Below are 19,887 nucleotides of genomic sequence, written 5' to 3'. Positions count from 1 at the left end.
GGCTGTTCTAACATTTCGTAAGACTCGTGTTAGACAGCGAGGTTCCCACACACCCGCCTGCCCAGTTCCTCGGGGCAGGAGGACGAAGTGGCAGCTGTGTGGTGACGATGTGGCTGTAGGCACCCAGGAGAGAGGCCACTCAGGAGAAGCAGAACTGGTCAGGCCACGCACACCATCACCTCCTCGCTGACGGGGCCAGGCCACCAGCCGCTGGTGGCTTTGCAGAAACAGCAAGGAGTGTCTCCTCTGGGTCCTGACACCTCGCTTGCCCACTCCGAAGCGCCTGACTTCACGGCAGGGTTGCCGTCCCGCAGCCACTTTCTCAAGAGGCAGACTTCCAGAAGCGCGCAAGTGACATGTGACTCCAGAAGTGCGCGATTTACAGCGGCTCAGAGGCGGAGAACACAGGTGGAAACACGGTGGTGTGGCAGCTCTGAGAGCCGCGGAGCCTTGCAGTAACACCCAACAGAGCCTTTTCAATTTTCCCCACTTCATTCCCTCCATGATGGGGGGAGCTAAAGTTATTAAGTCCATAAATCTAACTTCTCTATGTAGGGTTGATGGTTACTCATCCGCTGCAGAGGCCTGGGCGGGGCGGGCTGGGTTGGGGGGTTGGGGGGTGACATCTGCCCGAGGCCCAAACGCAAAAGTGCCCGGTGCAAAACATTACAACCCCTGTGGGGCCACACTGATTCAGATACCTTCCAGCACCCTCCGGCCATCACCCAGAGCCAACAGGAGTCTGGCTGTCAAACCCAGAAAGCCACGTCCCCACACCATCGTGGAGACCCCTTCTCCACCAGGCAGAAGTTTCTACACAGACCATGGGCCCGCATCTCTCTCGTGTAGTGAATGAAGCCTTGGAGAGTCAGCAGCCGGATCACTCAGGAGCTGAGACCTCCCTGCCTGACTTATCCTCATTTACATCTATCCCCCTCCACTCCCCTAGGCTCCCCCAAACCGCCTTGCAGGGAGAATGGCGATGAAATTAAATCAAGTGCACAGCGCCTCCAGAGGGGCGCTGGCCTCCGGATATAGTCACGACAGCAGCTGCTTCTCAAGCCTCCTGGCCCTCTTGCTTTGTTTTGGAACCCGAGGGGCCTGCAGTGCAACACCCCCTGCGCCGTCCTCCCCCCCCTCCCCATCCAGAGTCCTGCACTTACACTTTGGGGTGGGGAGGAGTGACGCAGCCCCACCTGGACGTGGCAGCATCTTCCCTCCCACCCTCGCCTGTGGCCCCTCCTTGGGACCTAAGAACAGCCACGGCTCAGGTGTGGCCTGCAGAAAGCTGAGCGGTGTGCCACCTTTCAGGAAAAGACCCTGATCTCCAGAAAGCACTGTCAGACTGCAGCCTTACACAGGATTACGAGTCACCGTTTGAAAAGACGAGACAATTAGAGCAAGATTAGACAAAAGGCTCAGCGGCCCTCCCCTGGTGCCTGGCTTGTGATCTGTCAGGCGGCAGGCTCTCCTCCGGGGGCCCTGGATCTGCCTTCAAGGCTCCTCGAGGCCTTAGCTGTCACCTCAAAGCAGGGCCTCGGGACGTACACACCCCGGGTTGCAGCCTGGACCCAGGCCCTCCCAGCAGACACCCCTGCCGCTGCACCGCTGGCGTCCTCCCCACCTGCCAGCTTAGCGTCTCCCTGTCTCATGCAAAGAAAAAAGAAAAACTGCCAGGAAACCTGAAAGGGACCTCTCCTCCCTGGTCCTCTCAGCTCTTCCATCTCCCTCTCGAGTGGCTGCTCAGAGAAAGCACAACCTCACGCCAGCCCCGGGAGCCCCTCTTAGAAGCTACAGCCTATCCTGTTTGCATTCTCTACGAGTGTCCCCTGGTCCCTGCGCCAGCTTAGAACTGTGTTGAAGAGGGACATCACTCTTTAAAAATGCACTCGTCTGGGCAGCCGGCTAGCTCAGTTGGTTGGAGTGCTGTGCTCATAACACCAAGGTTGCCGGTTCAATCCCCACATGGGCCACTGAGCTGCGCCCTCCACAGCTAGACTGAAACAACTACTCGACTTGGAACAGATGGGTCCTGGAAAAACAAACTGTTCCCCAAAGGAAAAAAAAAATTTTTTTTCATTAAAAAAAAAAAAAAAAGCACTCGTCACCAGCTGATGAATGGAAAAAACAAAATGTGGTCCATCCACGCGGTAGAACATGACTGAGCCACAGAAAAGGATGAAGTATGGACACTTGCTACAACGTGGATGAACTTGAAAACGTGATGCCGAGTGAGAAAAGCCCGACACAAAAGGCCACGTATTACATGGTTCCATTGATACAAAATGTCCAGAACAGGCAAATCCATAGAGTCAGAAAATAAATGAGTAGTTGTCAGGGGCTGGAGGTTTAGCCTCTAGGGTGGTGACGTCTAGGGGACTCTTTTTGGGGTGATGAAAATGTTCTAAAACTGACTGGTGACAGGTGCACAATTGTGACTACACTACAAGCCACTGAACTGCCCATTTTAAACGTGTGAACTATATGGGATGTGAATTGTAGGACGACAAAGCTGTTGTTTTTTTTCAATACAAAATCGAAAACACCCCAACATTTGTAGACAGGCAAGTGAGTCAGGCTGCTGACAAAGGCTCTGAAATGGGGTCTCCCGTCGGCCCCTCACTCGGTAGCCCCCTTGTGGGATGTTGTCACAGCTCATTTTCTCATCCCTGAAGCCCCAACTACAGGGCCAGCGCAGGGAGGGACAAAGACACACGGCTCCCTTGAACCACACTATGGGCCAGAGGACCCAGACGACGGCATGGCCGGGCGGAAACAGCCACTCTGTGCCTGTGAGCCCTGCAACCCTGAGACCGAAAGTGGCAGAACACCAGCCTCCAGCTCGTGTGAGGATGGACGGGGCTGAACTGCAAATGGCGGTGCCTCTTTTATTTCTGCTAAAGCAACAGCAGCAGCAAACACAACAGCGACACAGGTGTTTATTATTCCTGGGCAGGTCCCAGCTGCATCCTGGACGAGCCCCCCTCCCTGCCAGCGCCGGGCCTCGGAGAATCCCAGGAGCTGGGTGACGGTCATCACGGAAGACAGGGGTCAGCGGTGAGGAACATGGAGTTTGTGGGATGTGACAGAGCCGGGGATCTGGGCCGGAGCCGGACCCCATTATCGCCCTCTGGGCAGAAGCACTCTGTCATCTCAAGGACAAAGCCCAGGACCCAAGTGAGAGGCCGCCACAGTGGGCTAGGGTCCGAGGCCACAGCTGGCCCAGTGCAGACAGAGGGACGACGTGAAAGGCCTGATCAGGCGCCAAGTGGACAGCACAGCGCTGTCAAACCCGCCAGGTCTCACGGGGCCACGTGGGGCAGCTGCTTCCGGCCATGTGACGGGATCACGGCATTTTCGCGAGCCAGGGGACTGAATCCAGAAGTCCTGGTCTTATGGGGGCCTTGCCGACCCTGGGCTGACCATACATTTCAAGGGGGCATCTCAGCTTGGTGACCAGACAGGGGAATGTTGCTGAAGGGGCACGTTTGCGGGGGGAGGGGGCGAAGCCCAGAGCGCAGAGAAGCTCGTCTGGCCCCTCTGAGAGCTCAGAGGAGGCGTGCCCAGGGCGGTGACATGGCCAGCCCCAGAAAAGCCCCACGTCCTCACATGCCAGGCCTGTGAGGCCTGTTTCCACCCGGGCTTGTTCTCAGGCACGTCTGGCTCATGTGCAAAGGCCCCGAGGTATCTGTCATCTGCTGTGCCCTAGAAAAGCTGGCCGTGCCCTCTGGGGACATTATCCAAACAGCTATCTCCAACTCTGGCCAGAAGGCAAGGAATTTGGGAAGCTGGTTGTTGGACGAGGCCCCTCCCACACACGGCCAAGGGAGAGCCCAGCCCAGTGACAGGACATTGGACAGGACATTGGGAGGGGGCCACACATTCATCCAAACCTGGGTGAGCACCCACAGCACAGGCGCCTCCCCCTCGATCCCAGAAAGGGGGCAGGGCACTCCTAAGCCTGGGCCGGGGCCTGCAGACCAAAGGAAAGGCGTGACGAAGAAACGGAAGCTTCCTAATACTCTCCACATCTCCCGGTGCCAGCCCAATGCCAGCCATTAGACACCCAGTAAACGCTGGCCTGGGTTGTGCGCTCAACCACGTGGGCAGACAGCACACAGGAGCCAAGGCGGCTTGTTCAAGGTCATCCAGCTAGAACCTGATCTCTGACCTCTACCATCGCCCTGGGGCCGCCTGCGGCACAACCCCCAGGGCAGGGGAGAGGCATCCCTGCTCTTAGGGACCAGCAGAGGCCCCAAGTGGGCACCAGCCCTGTGACCCTCACAACAACAGCCTCCCTGAGCCTCAGTTTCCCTATTGGTGCACAGGGTTCCCACCACCTCCTTCTAAGGGCAGCTGAAACAGGCAAGTAAGGCCTCGTGCCTAAACCCGGCCCTGCTCCACCTCCTTTTATTTCATTCCCACACCAACCCTAGGAGGCTGACATTTTGTGATTCTGAGCAGGAACCCAGTGTGTCACCCCGAAAACAGGTCTCTGAAATATTGATTATTTTAAGCTGGTTATTTTTAAGCAACAAGGTTCTAAGAGGAGAATTTTATCTCCCCGTTACCTGCCTAAAAGTACTCAGGGAGAAAAACCTGCTTATGGAAGGGAGCTGTCACCTTAGCACAATAGGAACCAAGTGTGGCAGGCAGGGAGGAACCTGCAAAGTCTGTTAGACTCCCCTGTGTGTCCCCCTGCGTGTCCCCTGCTTCTTGGGGCCTTGCAATAATTTGTTTACTCCTTCTCATCTACCTGTGAATTGCCTGCCTTCCCTTTGAAGTCCAAGCCACAACCCCCCTTTCTCCTTAGCTCAAGATGGCATATAAGCCTTACCTACCCTATTTGTCCCTCCTGGGGTCCCGTATGTGTATGGAACCCCACATGTACATATGTAATAAATTTAGCTATTTTCTCCTATTAATTTGTCCCATGTCAACTGGCTTGTTAGACCAGCCAGACGCACTAAGAGAGAAAAGAGGAGAAATCGCCCCCTCCCCCCCAACCCCCATTCTGCAGTGTGACTGATGAGGGTCACTGGGGTGACGGCACTTGTCTGAGGCCCCAGAGCGCCAACCTGGCAGAGCCCAAAGCCGTCTGACTCTAAGCCAAAGGGTCTCACCCGGGCACCGACCTGCTTTCAGGCTCAGATCACATGTCCCATGCAGCTCACGAGGTTGTGGGAAGCAGGTGGGTGACAAACCCGCGCCGGAGCCTGGTCTGCCAGGGAGGCCTGTCCAGCAGTGGGGCAGGGGACAAGGCAGGACAGAGAGGGCGCAAGAACAAATCAGGGAGGTCCCTTTGGGCCTCTGCAGGTGCCAGGGCAGACCTGGGCGTGGGGGTGGTGGGCAGGGAGCCCGGGGGTGGCCCTGGGGTCAAGACCAGGCTCTGCCCCTGAGTCCCTTGTGTGCCTCAGGACGCATGTTCCCTCACCAGCCTCCATGGGGATCAGTGTCCTGGTGATAGTGTGATATAATAAGAAATATATATTTGGTCTTCATCTCCTGGCTCCTGGCAAGGAGCGGCTAAAACCCTGGTAATTTCCTGAGAGATAAGAGTGTGTTTTTGTATGCTAACGAGATGACTGACCGCTGAGCTCCCTGGAGAGCTTCAAGATGGGGGCAGGCCACCAGACAGACCAAGGCACATTAGAGGAGGCTGGAACTTTCGGCCCCACCCTCAGCCCCCGGGAGGATGAGTTGATTACTGATGGCCAGTGATTTAAGCATCTATGCCTACGTAATAGAATCTCCATAAAACCCCTAAACAACGGGGTCCAGGGAGCTTCCGCTTTGAGGAACCCATCCGGGAGGCTGGTGTACCCCAACTCCACGGGGACAGAAGCCCCTGCCCTCGAGACCGTTCCGGGCCTCCCCCTTTATGCCTCTTCCTCCGGCTGCACCGCTGTATCCTTTGTCACATTCTTTATAATAAACCACAAACATAAGTTCCCTGAGTTCTGTGAGCCGTTCTAGCAAATTATTGAACCTGAGGGGGGTTGTGGGAATCCCAACTTTGTAGCCACGTTGGATAGAAGTGTGGGTAACCTGGGGACCCACCCTGGTGTCTGAAGTGGGTGGGGGGCAGTCCCGTGGGGCCTGCACTAACCCTGGGCAGCCAGGGTCACAACTGAATTGACTTGTGGGACAACCAGGTGGTGTCCACAGAGAGCCGGAGACTCGCGTCGAGTGTAAACCCCACTCATTTGGTATTGGAAGTGTTGAGCAGAGAGCGTTTTCCTGTATTCTGCATCGAGGAGTGACGGCTTTGGACTTGCAGGCCCTTAGGAGGCTCCTGGCTCTGACCCTCTCAGCCTGTGCAGGCGCCCGGGCTGGAGGGCCGTGTTGGACTTCTGGCTCGCACAATCCATAACAAACATCAAAAATGTCTCCGAAAGTGAGATTAGGGCCACACAATGTCTCCTGTCTCCTATTTCCCCATTGACACCCACAGAATCATACACACACATGAAAATATTTACATGACCAGATTAACTTCTGGGTTCTGTGGTTCACCGGAGCAAACATGTTTATCTTTCCATCACACAACACGTTTTCGGGGCACTGGACCAGCTAGGGGTGAGGAAGGGGGAAGTGGCTGGCAGCCACACATCATGCAGCCGGCTGACGTGGGGATAGAGGTTGGAGAGGGAACCCCAGGTCACGAGCTAAGGCCCTGGGGAGTCTGTTATCTTGGCTCCAGACCCGGGTTACCGGCAGTGGCCAAACTTGCTGGACAAGGTCACCCCTCTGGTGACAAGGGGAACTGAACAAGTCAGAGACAGTGGCTCTGTGCCGGGCGCAGGCGCTTGCTGACAGCAGCCCAGCACTGCTATCTTCACCAATCCTCGTTTCTCAGCCATGCACCGACATCCCGACTTCACGGGCTCGGCTCAAAACAAAAAAACCTTTCAGGTACTCAACACAGCAAGACATCGTGATGCTGCCATCAGCCTGCGCCCACCGCCACCGCCCCACCCCCCTCCCCGCCTCCAACCTGTCATCCACATAAAGCCTTTTCTAAGACACACATCAGAGCCTGACACTCTTCTGATGAGAGCCCCTCAAGGCTCCCCCTCGGCTTTCAGGATGACATCCACGCTCCTCCCCTCAGCTCAGCCGGTCCTCCCAGCAAAGCCCCCAACCAGGCTCGCAGATGGGACCCACAGGGCTTCCTCTTGCCTCTGTGCCTTTGCACAGGCTGTTCCCTCTGCCAGGAAGGTCCCTTCCCCGTTACTGCCAACCCTACCTCTGGGGTGCAGCTCAAGTGTCAGGTCTCTGAGACCTTCCTCCACGGGTTCCTGGCCCAGGAGTAGATGTCCCCCACCCGACAGTGCTTGGCATGCACCCTGGGTGCCACAACTGCCTACTGACTCAGTCCTCTCCGGTGGCCAATGACATCCTGACAGTGGAGGCCAGATCTGATTCATCTCTGCAGCCCTCTGCTCCCAGCCAGCACTGGGGGCTGAATGACAGATCCGCACATGCACTGTCAGCTGGCGCCAAAGCAGCCCTGGGGTTCCCTTCGTCCTTGCAGCCCTAAAGCCTGTGGGGCAGGGGTCCTGACCCCTCCTCCATGGGGCTGGCCTCCTTCCCAGGCCACAGCTGCCCACTCCCATCTCTAGACAGCAAGCACGCTTGGGGCGTCGTGTACGCACGCAGGATTCATAAGCGTCACTGTCCTTGCGTGCACGCTCCAGTGCTCGGCCTTTGTTCAATGAGGTCGCAGGAAGCCACTGCCCGAGATGGTGACTGCGCAGAAACAATGTTTTATTCACAGGGAGCTCAGAGGACTCTTGCCAGCTTCCTGACTTCTATCAGTAACATGTCCTCCACCGAACGGCAGCCCCAGGTGACTGCTCCTGCCTAGGAAGAGGCAGCCAGGAATGGGAGGGGGTGAGGAGTGAAGGGAGAAGCAAAGGAAGCAGGAAGGAAGGTGCAGGAAGGCAGGCGGGGGTGGGGGGGGTGGTGGTGAAGGGGCAGGGAGCAGCTGGACTCCCTCCCGGCAACTCTCGCCTAAACAAGGGTCACTGTGCAGGCAGCCTGGGCTGAACAGTGAGGACCGGGGAGCCAGAAAATAAACAAAGCTGTGCTCTTGTCAGGAGGGTGGGTCCAGGCAGCAAGCGCGGAAGCAGAAAAAGGAGACAGGCCTGAAGCTTGAGGAAGCCACAGGGCTGCCCTGCAGGCCGCAGCCTGGGCCCCGGAACCATCTAGGCCCAGCCCTTGTCTGCTGCCCCCTCTGCAACAGGTGCCTGGCCTGGAGAAGCTGGGGGGGGGGTGCTGAGGATGCTGGACTGGGGCCACTGCTCTTGGCCCTCCATAGAGCTGTCCCCATGACTCCTGCTGCGGCCACCAGCCAATCCTCTTTATAAGCTACTAGCAGAGCTAAGGGGGAGCCACTTCCAGCAGCCGGCACTTCTGTGCAACGTCCCAAGAGGTCAGCTCCTTCTTCTGCAAACCCCACCACCACCACTGGCCACCCACCCCCAACCCCCACCCCCGGTGGCAAGGAAATCTGCCTTTCTGCATACGGCGTGGCTGGGGAGGTGTTTAGCAGACTTATTTATAGCCACGCACCCCGTCCGCATGCTCTCCAGCACTGCCTGCCTGCCTGCCTGCCACTGGGGCTTTTCAATCCGTGTCTATATTTATCCCCCCGAAGCCGTTGGGATAATGGTGAGGGCAGAAATAGCCTTGAAGACATTCACGTGAAGATGACGGACAGGTCCCCAGCTCCTGGCTGACCTCGCCCCCTGCACCTGCGGCCTGGCGCTGGGTAACGGGGAACAGCTGGCAAGGGGCCGGGAAGGTGGCCGAAGCCAGATGGAAACAGCATAACCCCTCCTTCCCCGCTGGTCGTGGTCCTCTGTAGTGATGCAGCGGACAAGTCCAGAACATCCGTGCCAGCTGCTGAGCCGTGGGGACACCAGAGGTGACCCGCCCACCTGACAGACGTCAGCATGCTAATCAGCTCAGAGACAGAGCAGAGACTCAAAGGCACGATTCCCGGGCACACGCTCACAAAAAGCAGGTCACCCACACCAAGGCTGCAGGGCGGCACACAGCCATTTCTCCCCTCGCACCTGGACGCAGGCACAGGGCTCGCAGAAAAAGTATGCACACTGTCACCGGCTTACCCGGCCACTTCCCCTCCTGGAAGGGAGGACGACTCAGAGATAAGCTGGTTGGTCAGGGAAGAGGAAGCGGGGACCTTAGGGGAACTGGTCGGCTACCCCTGCTCCTCAGCTTCAGTGTCCTGGAAGAGAACGCGCCATCCTGGATGGGGGGCAGAGACATCTCAGAGCACCTAGCACGTCAAGAGAGCGAGGCACAGGGTGCGGCTGGAGCAAAGGGAAGGCAGCAGCTGGCTGACTGCCCAATGGGGAAGATTTCATTAAAAAAGGGGGCATTTCAGGTGGACTTTGAAGGATGCGCAGGAGTTTGCCCAGAAAGATGGGAGAAAAGCGCAGGGAAACAGCATGAGCCGATGCCTTCAGTACTCAGTGTGCGGAATGTTCGGGGAGTGGGAACAAGGGCACAGGAGTGCAGGGACAAGTGGCGAGATGGATGGCAGGCTGGGAAGGGGGCAGGCCTGATCACAGGTCTCGGTGGGAGTCAGGAGACCACTCGCCAGCCATCATTGTGGCCGAATCTGTGGTCTGACTGGGGTGATCTCAGACCCGTCACTGCTCCCAACAGAGGGGAGCTTTCTGATCTCAGGCTGCCCTCCGACCCTATGACGGGGCCTCGGCTGGTCCCTGACAAACCCCACCCTGCCTGGGTCTCTAGCCCCTGGTCTTGACTTTCGTCTGACTCCCCGTCCCTCCTTCCCAGGACCCCTGGCCCATTCCAGGTCTCTCTGGCAGAGCCCAGGGCTCTGTTTCCCTAGGAGCATCTCCCCACAAGGAAGGAAAGAGCCCCCCACTTCTGGAATGACCACAGAGGCCAGGTGCTGTCCTCGGAGCACCCCGCATAGGATTCCTTCTAATCTTGGCCACTGGGCAAGGCAAGTGTCAACCTGTCCGTTTCACAGATGAAGACGTTTTACAGACGAGGAAACTGAGGCTCAGGGAGGTGAAGGGACCTGCCAGCCAGGACGTGAACCCAGGCTGTGGGTTCCCGAGCCTGCATGAACCACCGCGCTACATGATTCTCCACGTCGGTCGCGTGAAACTGTGCGCTGTGAAACGGGGCAGCCGCTGTGGGGAAGCCTGGCAGTGCTTCAAAGTGCTCAACCGCCACCGCACGACCCAGCAAGTCCACTCCTAGGCACGTACTCGTGAGAAATGACACACAGGGCCACACAGACTTGGACATACGTGAACATTCACAGCAGCATTATTCACAACAGCCAGACGGTGGACAAAACCTACATGTCTGTCAATGGATGAAGGATACACAAAACGTGATCCATCCACATGGTGGAATATCTACTCAGCCTTAAAAGGAATGAAGCACTGTCACACGCTACAACACGGATGAGCCTTGAAAACATGATGCTGAGTGAAGGCCAGACACAAAGGACCACATACGGTCTGATTCCATATATAAGAAATCTCCAGAATAGGGCCGGCTGAGTGGCACGTTGGTTAAGAACTGGCTTGGGACGCCAGAGGGCCCCGGTTCGGGTCCCATATATGAGGGCCAGTGACACTGCCCTCTACAGCTAAGATGCTGAACAACAGCTCAACCTGGAGCTGGGCTGCCATGAGTCGCCGGCGACGGCGTGGGCTGCAGTCCCTGTGGCAGTGGATTACCATGGGCTACCGTGTGTGGCCAGCAGCCAGCGTGAGCGGCCAGCAGCCGCAGTGAGCGGCCGTCCAGAAGCCGGCGACTGATCTGCCTCGCCCGGGAAGAGCGCAATGATGGTGCCAACTTGGGCCAGTGAAGCAACGTCCTCCACAACTAGACTGAAGAACAAAAGGACAGCAACTTGTCTGTTCCCCTTCCCCCAATTCCCCAGTGCTGTTCCCATCCCCCAATAAAAAAAAAAGAAAAAAGAAATCTCCAGAACAGGTAAATCCATAAAGAAGAAAGTAGATTCATGGTTGCCAGGGGCTGGGGAGAGGAGCAATAGCTAAGGGGGATGGGGCTTCCTTTTCGGAGTGACGCAAATATTCTAAAATCTTGTCATGGCTGCACAAGTCTGTGAATATACGAAATAACCATTGAATTGGGCACTTTAAATGAGTGAATTGTATGCTATGTAAATTATATTTCGGTGAAGTTGCTAAAAAAAAAAAAAAAGGAAAAAAAAAACCCAAACCATGCAAAACCAGAGGTATGCAAAGTCAGATGCTCGGGGAGACAGCAGGGGAGTCCCTTCTGCCTGAGGATAGGGCAGGCTGGGCCTGTCCCCTGCTTCCTGCTCCCTGGGTTACACACAGGACCTCCAGCAGACACAGCACTGGCTATTCTTTTGTCTGAAAGAAGTCTAAGGCCCAGACCATTTTACTTGGGACAGGTACCGTATTTTGCCATGTATAATGCGCACTTCTTTGCCCAGATTTGTAAGGGGAAAAATACGAATGAACACTATACACGGGTGGTACTAATTCCATATCTATATAAATGTTTTTAATTCTCTTATTTATGCTTATGAGTTAAAAGTGTAACTCTAGAAAGCAAGAATGATATCCGTATGCAAAATAACATCCTGAAATATGATCATTACGACAAATTTGCAACAATGAAGAGCTATTGGCCTTTTATGATGTGTAAATATCGTAAATTTGTTACCGGTACATAAAATTCCTTGTACCTTGTATCCGTTCCTGTATTTTGTCATTATTTGTTACATAAAATGTCTTGTACCATAATATGTTAAAAAAATAAATGCTAAAATTCTTTTATAATACCAAAAAACCCCCAAATACCTACATGGAAACAAAGAAAAGTTTGAATGAAAAAATTAAAATGATAGAATTTTTTTCCCTGAAAGTTTGGGCCAAAAAACGTGGGTGCGCCTTATACACGGGAGTGCATCACACACGGCAAATACGTGCCTCGTCAAACACTCTCCTTCCCACCGAGCTTCCGTAGCTCGGAGGCCTGGGCTCCAGAAGCTTTTCTAGGCTTCACAGACAGAAGGGCCCATCCACTCACGTGCCCCACCCCCCAGACAGACACGGGTCAGAGAGCCCTGCTGGCTGGGTGTGCAGCCACCATCCCCAGGCAGCGGCCAGCCCTGGGAGCCACAGCCAACTCTGACTGATGTTTGAGTTAGGAAAGGAACGTTTATTTACTGAGCACCTACTGAGTGCCAGGCGCCATGCGAGGAGCTCTACGCTGCTTTTTTCATTTGCTCTTTTTCTACTCTGGTCGCAGTCTCTTCAAATCTAGGCCATCTTTGCAAAGATGCTTTGAGGGCCCAAGAAAACATGCCCGTCCGTGACCTCAGGTGTCCCCTTGCGGTGGGAGTAAAGCGTGTGTCTTGTGTGTCTCGGGATGGCGCTGGCCCTGGAGCAGTTCGTGATGTAGGGAACGTCCCTCCTGCTGAGATGCCATCTCATCGTGTCCTCGCTGACAGTGGCCCAATTCTTGGTTCCATTGAATAAACTCATTCACAGTAAAGTACCAGGGAGTGAGTGCGACATGTTTCCCAAGAGTATATATAACTTAAATGGGAAAATGAGAAAGAGAGACAGGGAGAGGGCCCTGCTTGACTCGAGGGAAGAAGTGGCCGAGGGCAGGAGAAAGGAGGCAGGGCTCTCCTTTTAAGACCCACAAAGCACAGCTCAGACACAAAGAAGGTGCCTAATAGATGTTGGTCAAATGATTGCCAGGCCTCAGGTCCCTCCTCCCATGGGGACCCCGCCCCAGAAAACATGCTCTGTGGGGACAAGCCGACTCTTTCCTCAGGGAGACTGATGCCAATACAGGGGGTTTTGTGGGCACAGCACCGGACCTGAATTGTCCTGGAGAATGGGTGTAAGCCTGAGACTCGCCACACGAATGCTAGGAAGTCCCCGCAAGGCATGAATGATAGGGCACTGTAGCCCAAGGTGGGGGGTCCGAGCCAGGGCCTGGAGGCCACGGTGGAAATAAAGGAAACAAAACGGGTGATGCCCTTGTAGACTCAACTTCTCCAAAGAGGGCACAGGCAGAATCTCTTTACCCTCCCCAGGTGGCCCTCACGCTGAGGAGTGTAACGATGACACCCAGATCTTTCCACGCTGCACTGGGAATGTCACAGGCCTTGGTCTATATCCTGCAGGACACAAGTGACCTTCAAGCCGGTCCTTAGACAGCAGCCTTGCAAACTGAAAACAAAGTTGCCAGTCCCTTCCCTGTCACAAAGAAGCACAAAGGAAGTCCCGCAGTGAAACGCAAGGTTGCCTCCCGCTGAGTGGGATGGGGCTCACAGTTGAGTGACAGCTGTGGGGCAGTGAGATCCCGGCCCCCACCCACCCTTCTTGCCCCCTTTATTCCAAGCGGCAAATCGTGGGTTTAAACAGACCACCTCGGTGTACAGCGTCCTCTGGTCATGCTCACTGGAGACCTGGTGGCTGCAGGGCCTGCTCAGTGCCTGACATTTGCTGAGCATGGACAGCTCCGTGCAGGGGACTCAAACGTGAGCCTCGTTACCCACTAGCACTGGGGCAACCTTGGCTCACTTGTCTGTCTCCCCTGAACTGTTAGCTCTCCGAGAGCAAGCACGTCTGGTCTCCAGCCTGGCACTTAGTCGAAGCTCAGTAAAACCTCCAATAAAATGCATGGAAGCACTGACTCGGATCCACCCAAAAGCTCAGGCATGGCCATCAAGGCCCCTGCCCAGAGGGAGCTGCTAAAGACCTGAAGCACCCGGAATCGTCAGCTTGCAAAGCCAGGGGTCCCTGCCCGCCACTGGCATCCGCCAGGATCCCACGCTCAGCTGCGGTGTTTGGGGCCAGCCCTTCTTCCCTCGGGCCCTCAAACCTTGGCGGGTCTCCTCCCCAGAGCCATCCGTCAGTTCAGCTGCAAAAACATTGCACTTGGAGTCGGAAGCCCGAGCCGTAGCTCCGCCGCTAACCAGCTTGTTGCATGACTTTGGACAAGTAACTTCCTATACTGGGCCTCAGTTTCCCCATACGTTAAGTGAAAAGGTTGGACTAGGTGATTTCTTGGGTCCCGCCAAGTCCCTCGAGACGCCATGCCTCGGTGATTCCTGCAGGCTCTGCCTTTAAAACATACCTGGAGCCCAAACCCCTCATTGCCTCTGCCCCTGGCACCTGGTCCAACGCCACCCCCTTGATCTATCACAATCTGAAAGCCATGCGCGCCTGTGCCAACCCCCACTTCCTCCCTTCATCCCCATGCAGTCTATTCTCAACACAGGAGCCAGAAACCATCGTTGGAAAGCACAGGTTGGATCCTGACCCTCTTCTGCGCAAACATGTAAGCAGCTCCACATGTCACTCAGAGTCAAAGTCCTGAGAAGCCCTGCAAGGTCCTATTGGACTCGGGCTCTCATTACTTCTGCAACCTCCTCCCCTGCTGCTCTTCCCCTCGCTCCCTCCCTCCCTCTCTCCAGTTTCCTGGACAAGCTCCTGCCTCAGGGCCCTTGCACAGTCTGACCCCTGGATGCACCTCCCTGAGGTGGCCGCCTAGCTCTTTCCCTCCCCTCCCTCAGGCCTTTGCTTAAATGCCCCCAACTTGAGAGGCCTTCTCTTCCGTTGTTTCTTTAGCTTTGGTCACCCTCTGACATAAGGACATATTTTACTGCGCATTTACTTACTGTATGTCCACCCCACTGGAATATAAGCCCAGAAGGGCCAGGATTGTAAGTGTCTTATGGCTCCTTTATACGCAGCTCCCAGAATAGCAGGTACTCACTACAGTATGTGGTGCCTGAATACGTTTTGATGGTTTGTAAGTTCAATCCTGCTGCTGAAATGAACAGTGTTAGGCCATATGACCCTGCCGCGTGAATGGTGTCATTTCGGGGGGGCCCTCTGAGAGTCCCAAACTCTGGACCCTGTCTCCAGGAATCAAAGGGATTGTTCTAGGCTAGGTCGCAGTTCAGGAAGCGTGTGGAAGGACAAAGCAAGGAAATGACACAGAGAGTGCTGATGGGACCTGGTCCCCGGGACGTGCGAGTGTCAGTACTTCACAAACGCTTCCAGGCGCCTCTTTGCCAGGCGAGCTGAGGTTATAAACATGGGCTCCCCGTCGTGAGGAAAGTGCTGGAAGAAACCTAAGCAGTGGGCTGTTCATTAGAACCAAGGAAAGGCAGCGATGGGAGAAGAGAAAGCAGACGGTCGGCGGGGAGCCCCCAGGCCAGGCTGCTGTGGCCGAGACGGCACCGCACCCCGCAGGGCCTCGCGGAGGGTAGGCACGCTTCTTGTCTCGCCCTGGCCCTGCCCATCCTGGAGCGTGCAAGCTCAGCACCCTCAAGCCCAGCTCTCCGAAAGCCACGCATACCTGTGCGAACCCCAACAAGTGACTGGGAACAGGGACCAGAAACGAAGCCAGAGAGAAGCAGCTTCTACAACCTGGATGAAAATAAAAGTACGCTCTCAGGAAGGCGTGTGCCCCCTAAGCCACCAGGCAACCCAGGGAGGGGGCACCCAGAGGCTCCTGAGAAGAGGAAGGGGCCTGAGGAGCCAGGTTTGGGCAGGGCGGTCGCTGGGCACAAGGAGGGAGGGCCTGAGGCATATAAAGAAGGGAGGGTCCTTGTTCTCCCCTCCCCCCCCCCAGTCCTGGGCGGGGGTTGGCTGTGTGTCAAGGCACCAAGTCAGAAAATGAAACGTGGATGGGAGAGGTCAGGAGGGGCATGAGAGGGACGTCAGATCCGCCCGGCTCTCTGGCAAGTGCTGTGCTCCAACTGCGGACAAGCGCCCGGCCCTGTAGGAAGTCCCCTCCGTGTGTGCGGCCTCCGCGCTGGCTGCCGGACCCAGCATACTCATCATCACAGACCGGAACCCAGAGGGGCCAACTCTCCCACTTGGCTAGGCAGGGATGGGGGAGTGGGGGTTGGCGGGGGTGCCTGAGAAGGAGGGTAAGCTTCCGCAGGTGAAGTAGAGAAGCCCCCACCCATGGAGGCCGCACAGGCAGTGGGGATGGAAAGTGTGTCAGCTGCTGCTAGGGTCTGAGGTCCTGCCCAAGTCATCAGCTCTCTTCCTCCCCAAGAGACAGTGACCTTGCTGAGGCCTCCTCCCAGACAATGGCAGGAAGCACCCCTCCCTGCGACAGCTGGGGACTCAGGAAGGAAGTGACCGCCTCTGAGCCTGGGCCAGGGACCCTCCCCGCTGAGCCCCCACCCTAAGGACACGGGTTAATAGCAAATGATAGCAGCTCTGTTCATCAGCTCAGAATGGCAACCGTCTTCAACTTCAGGAAGGGGGTCTGAGGGCACATGCTCTCCCTAGCTGGAACCCCCTCTCTGAGGCAGACCCTCTCTGCTATGGCCTCTGCCTTGGGTCAAGCAGATGCAGGCAGCCAGGCTGAGCTGATGAAACAACCCCAGTGCCCCCCTGCCCTGCACCCCACCCCCACCTTCTGTAAGGAAGGACTCCACTTCTTTGGAGCAAGGAGATCCTCTAAAAATAAACCCCTTTCCTCCCTCAGGCCTCCGTGGAAGAGATAAGGAGGAGATGGCACAGTCTCGGCCAGGGGAAGGGCTGCCTCTCTGCACCCCATGACTCTTGACATCCGGGGCCCTTCAAGGCCCCAAACTCCCAGGAGGAGCTCAGAGGCATGTAGGGGGTGACCCTGATCTTCACCGTTCAGGGCTGCTATTTTCCAGGTCTGAGGAAGAGGGAACTTCAGGACGCTGGAAGTGCATATGCAAAGCACAGAGGTCAGAGTGCTGAGCGAGTGCTGGGCCAACACCAGGGTATAAACTCCACACGAGTGGGGACTTCTGTCTGTTAGGTTCACAGCTGCGCCCCTGGCACCAGGAAGCATACCTGGTATATACTCGGTAGTCAAGAGATATTTGCTGGATAAATGAGGTGAAGCTGAGGAATTCTAAGAGGGGCGCCCCCCCCCCTCCCCATAAGATGGGCTGCAAGGCCATTATCTGTGACACCACAGGAATGCAGCTGTTAGGAAGAAGAACCCCCTTCCTGTAGAAACGGAAACAGGAAACAGGAAGCCAAGGCTGTGTTGGAGGAGGGCCCCTGGGGCAACGCAGAAGCTGATGTCAGAGCACAGGCCCTGGCAGAGAAGGTCTCACCTCTGGCCAGCACTCACGGCCCCACCAGCCCCACCGGCCCCACCGGCCCCACCAGCCCCACCGCCACAGGACAACAGGTGACCTGGAGAGGCTGAGTCATGGCTGAGTTCCCAGGCCGGCCCTCCCCACACCACCCCCGGCAGCTGAGAGTCAATTAAAACAAAACAAAAAATACAACACAGCACTCTCCCTTCTTAGCACTTGGAGGCCTTGTCACGGCAACGGAAAAGAAGGAGCAATTGGAGAAGAAAACAGCCTCCGTGCCAACGTGGAAACACAGCAGTGAGGCGGGCACTGGCTGAGGCCCTGTCTGCCCTGCCGGTTTCCCAGGGAGGGCGGGAGGGGAGGCCCAGGGGAGGGAAAGGACCCACCTGGAGCCAGACCACAAGGGAGGGCTGGGCCTGGCCTCATCCCATGCGGAAGCCCCGGTCGCGTATAGAAAACCTCGCTATGGGCTTCAGGGTCTAGACTTGGGGTCCACTCCCAAGCCCAGCACCCACTAGCTGTGTGACCTCGAGTCAGACACTTGGCATCTCTGAGCTTTGGCTTCCTCATGTAAAACGGGACCATAATGGCTCCTGCACAGGTTACTGTGTGCTCAGCAGAGCCAGTGCGTTCACAGCCCACAGTCCAGCTGGACAGAGCAGAAACTGGGGACACGAGAGCACCCCACGCCCTCAGTTAGTCTCACTAGATGGATCCAGCCTCCATGCCCCCAAACCTCAAACTAGCCAATGACTACACAGGGGAGGGTTTCGTCAGAGTTTAGGAAAGGCAACGGCAACGTCACCCCTCTTGTTCTAGCCACCAAAGGCCTCGGTGTGACCAAAGGGGACATGGCGAGGCCTGTGCCTGAGACTTGGGACGTGAAATGGAAGAGGACGACCGCGAGGCCCAGGAGGGCCCAGGGCTCCCACTCTCAGGTCGGGCAGAAGGAGAGAAAAATCAAATGAGCACCCAGAGATTCAACCTCTAGTCCTGAGGCCACCGCTGACTCCACAGAGGACCTCAGTCACGCCCTGGCCCCAGCCTCAGTTTCTCCGATGGGCAGGCGGTTACATGAAAACACACGTGTGATTGTTTCCATGTCGCTGGCCACTGCTTGTCATGCTCAGTCACGCCTCCCACTGTGGAGGCCAGGGAGCCCCCAAAGCTCCTGTTAGTCCCATTGGCGGAGGCGGGGCGGGGTGGGGGAGGCGCTCTACGGAGGAGAGTAACCAGGTTTGGCTGTATCTGGAATCTACAGCTACCTGAGACAGATCAGTCCTTCCTACTTAGTGAAGAGCAGTCAATATCTGCAAGATGCAGGATGGATTAATATGATCAACCCCACGTTAATCAGATAAGGTCAGGTGGTTAGGGAAGAAGGAAACGGCAACAGAGCGCCTGCACCCCCAAAATGCCAAAGCCAGGGGGCAGGCCTTACCTGCGGGTCTGTGTCAGGAGGTCCCCTCTATGTCCTGCTGTGGGAGGAGGAGGGGCTGCTCGGCCTGCTGGGCCCACAGAAGGGTGTCAGGGACCAGGCCCCAGGTGCCAGCATCCTGCAGGGAGAACCCCAGCGGGGGAGGAGGTCAGACACCTGGTCGCTCTGATCACTCAGCACCATCCCGCTGGGAAATCGACAATGCTGGGCCTCATCCTGAGCAATGCCAGAGACCGGAAATCCAGAGGTGCCCAGAGGGCGGGACTGGGGATGCCCGGCTGAAGGAGTCTTCATTTGACAAAGGGACGCAGTCCAGGAGGCATTGGTGGAGGCTGGAGCAGGCGATGCTTCCCAGTGCTCCCTGTGCTCGGGAAGATGGCTCACCCCTGGCACACACGGGGAGCGCTCTTATCTCAGGAGCCCAGCTCAGAGCACTTGGCTCAAACCTGAGGCTTTTTACCCATCAGCCTTTGGGACTGCAGGACCTCGGGCTGCATGGGGTAGGCAGGTGGAAGAGTGGGGAAAAGCAGCCCCGAGGTCTCGGTCAGCAGCCGGGAGCAGCCTGATGCCCCAGGCAGGGTCACGGTCAGCATCGTGGGGTGATGCAAATGACTGACTCTCGCCTTCCCATCAAGCCCCTGCAGTCGGGCAGCATGTGACCAAAGGCCCACCTTCACCCGATGCCCATAGGCCAGAGATGAGCACACACAACAAATGTAAAAGGTAGAGAAATGGATTTCCAGGGAATCCTGGGAGACGACAGAAAATTCACAGGCCGCCACCCAACCCAGGGCTCCCACCGAGACACGCGTGGCCCACATCTGCAGCGCAACACACACCCTGCTTGTCTGACACACGCGCCAGCCCCTGTCTACCTGGGCCCAGGAAGCAGGCAGCAGCCCAAGAGGCCTTCCAGGGACTGACTCCCAACTCCAGAGCAGCCCTCCTCCAAGGGCTGAGGCCAGGCACGGAGGCTCTGAGGACACCAGCCCGTGCCCACCAGGGACTAGCAATCTTGACGGAGGTAAAAGAAGAGGAATTTCATGGTGGCTGCGGACAACAAAAGTGATACACTGCCGAGTGAGGACACAGTAAGAATTCAGAGGAGGAAGGATCTAACTGGGGTGGGGGGTGGGGGGAGGTAAAAAGATAACTAGGGCGGCACAGCAGTGGGAGGTGTGGCTGCAAGGCATCTCAGATGGGCTTTTCACACGCCCACCACCCCAGTGCAGTCCCACACTCCGGGGAAGTCACGGCCAACTCTGCAAATTCCTCCTGGGGATGGGGCCTGCAGGGGTCGAGGCTC

The 19,887-nt window shown here is 56.6% G+C and overlaps 1 protein-coding gene across 3 annotated transcripts in view; it reads right to left on the bottom strand.

Moving 5' to 3' along the window:
- The window catches only part of PITPNM2 (phosphatidylinositol transfer protein membrane associated 2), a 105,863-nt gene extending 86,188 nt beyond the window's left edge, over window positions 1-19,675 (bottom strand). Inside the window, exon 1 of one of the 3 annotated variants that reach the window (XM_019648947.1) lies at window positions 18,585-19,675. The gene's annotated coding sequence lies outside the window, so the exon portion shown is untranslated. The remainder of the gene's footprint in view (window positions 1-18,584) is intronic. The other 2 variants (XM_019648950.1, XM_019648951.1) reach the window with 2 other exon arrangements.
- Window positions 19,676-19,887: the final 212 nt, after the last annotated feature.

Source organism: Hipposideros armiger, unplaced genomic scaffold (assembly GCF_001890085.2).
Source record: "Hipposideros armiger isolate ML-2016 unplaced genomic scaffold, ASM189008v1 scaffold_128, whole genome shotgun sequence".
Classification (NCBI taxonomy): domain Eukaryota; kingdom Metazoa; phylum Chordata; class Mammalia; order Chiroptera; family Hipposideridae; genus Hipposideros; species Hipposideros armiger.
This window is presented reverse-complemented; position numbering and strand designations above follow the sequence as displayed.